The following is a 3,324-nucleotide window of genomic DNA, read 5'->3' on the forward strand; positions in this document are numbered from 1 at the left end:
AGGCTGGGAGGGATTGGGGGCAGGAGGAGAAGGGGATGACAGAGGATGAGATGGCTGGATGGCATCACTGATTCAATGGACATGAGTTTGAGTAAACTCCGGGAGTTGGTGATGGACAGGGAGGCCTGGCGTGCTGCGATTCATGGGGGTCACAAAGAATCAGACATGACTGAGCGACTGAACTGAACTGAAAAGGGGCTAGGATGAGAGTGGAGAGGGCAAGTTCCAACTTTTGTTAATGCTTTTTAACCAAAGTTCAAAATCTAACGAAGAAATATACATATAAGTCAAAGCATGGCCTGAGCTGAAAAGGACTTTACAGAATCAAGAGAAAAGAGCCATCACTTGGGATTAGAACAGGAGAGCTTGCAGATAAGGTAACATGAGCTGGGTTAGAGGGATGATCCCACTGATGAGGTAACAGTAACTGAAATTCAGAGTACATGCTCTGCCCCACAACCAATATTTTACATACGGAAAATAGTTCAAGTAGTGAACATACACCCCAAACTTACTTTATTTTTTATTTTTAAAAAATATAAGATTTGCTACATAAAACAATGAAAACTTTCCCACATCACCTAAGTTTCTAACAATTCCACTATTCCTTTACCATTTTGGCATGAACCCTGTGTCACTGTTACTATGCACCTGTTACTGCAATGAGATACACATTATCTTTTTCCTACGGATGATAATTTTGCATCTTCCCCATTAATCTCCGTAACTTTCAGAGTAATGACTGTCATCCATTTCTACTTTACGTTTCCACAATACTCCTCAAATAAATGGGTACTCAACAGATGTTGACAGATTAAACCTTGTTCTAGTAATTGGGACGACAATCACCATCATGAAAGATGTCTGTGGATCAAACACTATTAACAATTAAGTCACATTTTTGTACACAGAACAAAAAGCAACTAGATTAATATACCTTCCCCTAGACACTAAACCAACTGCTGGTGTTTGGTGTAACTTGTTCAGAAAGGTGTTTTTAAAAATAAATAAGCCTCTCAAGCAGCCTTTACAGAACATTATCTTTTTCTCTCACAAAGTCCTAAGTCAACAAATCCATTTACTGGGCACTAGAAATGTATTAGGTGACAGAGTGTATCTGCACAGAAATAGAGGACAGTCCTAGTTCCCAGGGATCTCAAGGGACACTTCACAATTCAAGAAATGCCTTGGCAATGTGTATATTTAAGACAATGTGTTTAAAACAATGTGAAAAGCACACAGGAAAAATATGTTCTCCAGGAAACACAGCCTAGATATTTCAAAGATAATTCTGAGTGTTTTCTTTATATGTAATCTTTTAAAAGTTCCGGAATTCTCTCCTTTATTGTTTAAATAAGCTGGTAAGTGAACAAAAACAGAATTTTGGAAACTTGCTTTAATCTTCTACTTTCTATTATGAGATGGAAAGGAAGATTATGCTAGCCAGCTTGCCTGACATACTTATCAAAGGAAAGGAGAAGAAAGGGGACCATTATGTGTACAATGCCAGATACCATCAAGATTATTAGGAAAGATCACGTGTTTGTATGTCTACACTTGCAAAATTCTATAGGAAGAGTAAAGCATCTCTGAAACATTATTCTCTGAAATTGACTTTTAGTTTCCCAGGTATAGTTTCTCTGTTGTTATTGCTGAGCCTGTGAATTTATGTTATAATGCTTCACATCACTCAAAGTTACTAAACAGTTAATGAATACTTCGGAAAGTTGTTATATTGCTTAAACACACACACACACACACCAACCACTGGGCCAGAAGTTCCGATAAATTCACTTTTCTAAAAAAGTAGTTTTACAAAATAACAGAATGGAAGAAATGGAGAAGGCAATGGCACCCCACTCCAGTACTCTTGCCTGGAAAATCCCATGGACAGAGGAGCATGGTAGGCTGCAGTCCATGGGGTCGCTTAGAGTCGGACATGACTGAGCGACTTCCCTTTCACTTTTCACTTTCTTGCATTGGAGAAGGAAATGGCAACCCACTCCAGTGTTCTTGCCTGGAGAATCCCAGGGATGGGGGAGCCTGGTAGGTTGCCGTCTACGGGGTCGCACAAAGTCGGACATGACTGAAGCGATTTAGCAGCAGCAGCAGCCAAAAACAGACTACATAATAACACACCCACCGCAACTTTGTTTATAGGCTTGTAACTTGCACATGCAAGTACTCTACAAAGTACTGCACAAGAAGAAACTGTCAAAAATGAATGCTCATGAAAATATTCCTTTTCTAAATAAGGTTTCTAACAAGGATGTACTGTTTCTAAATGTAACTTCTTTAGCATGTTTTGACAGGTATGTGTATTAGTCGCTCAGTCGTGTCCGATTCTTGGCGACCCCATGGACTGGAGCCCGTCAGGCTCCTCTATCTGTGGAATTCTCCAGGCAAGAATACTGGAGTGGGTTGCCAGTCCCTTCTCCAGGGATTGACAGGTATAGAATAGCACTAATGCTTAAGATGGAGAGGGAAAAATTTCTTGTTTATCAATAGTACAAGCTGCTGTTACTAACTATAATGTCTATGGGTTCGGTAGCAGAAACTAACTTTACGGAAGGTATCTGCTGGACAGAATAGTTAAACTAACTTTATTTCTATCGAAATTCTATTTTTTCCGCCTAATCCTATAGACCCTAGCAATCTTAAGTTTTTTGTTTTGCAACGTTTCTTTTTCCTTCCAAAAGAATCTCCGCCAGTCAGTCGAGGTAACACTTTCCACAGTTCAAAGGTGAAGGCAAATTCTCACTACAAAGAGCTCTTGCTCCTCATCAGCACCCCTCTTTTTTTTTTTTTTTCAAATTATCTTGACCTAAAAGGGAACGACAGAGGATGAGACGGCTGGATGGCATCACCGACTCGATGGACGTGAGTTTGAGTGAACTCCGGGAGTTGGTGATGGACAGGGAGGCCTGGCGTGCTGCAGTTCATGGGGTCGCAAAGAGTCGGACACGACTGAGCGACTGAACTGAACTGAAGAGAGGTTAATGCTCCCTTACAGTGCAAATCCACAAAAGAAACGATTTTAGATGCCAGCAATGAAACTAGGATGGGAGGAAAAGTCCGACAGCGATCAAGAACCATTTCGTCCTAGAAGTGAGCCTTTCCAAAACGCAGGAAACGATGTTTTGCCCAAAGAACCTGCCGCCCGGAAGCCATAACTTCCATCAATAGGCAAAGAAAAGTTACAAAGAAGAGCTCAGCACCCAGGCAGCCTGCGCGGGTGCGGAGACGGGAGAGCTGCAAAGACGCTCCCTGGCCCCGACGGGCGGCGGCTGCGGGGTCGGTGGGGGTAGACTCCGGCTCAGGCAG

The 3,324-nt window shown here is 41.8% G+C and overlaps 1 protein-coding gene across 4 annotated transcripts in view; it reads right to left on the minus strand.

Moving 5' to 3' along the window:
• Positions 1-3,324, minus strand: part of FRYL (FRY-like) — a 271,066-nt gene that overhangs the window by 266,713 nt on the left and 1,029 nt on the right. The gene's annotated exons all lie outside the window — the stretch shown is intronic.

The sequence above is a fragment of the Bison bison genome, unplaced genomic scaffold, assembly GCF_000754665.1.
Source record: "Bison bison bison isolate TAMUID 2011002044 unplaced genomic scaffold, Bison_UMD1.0 scf7180017864451, whole genome shotgun sequence".
NCBI classification, from domain to species: domain Eukaryota; kingdom Metazoa; phylum Chordata; class Mammalia; order Artiodactyla; family Bovidae; genus Bison; species Bison bison.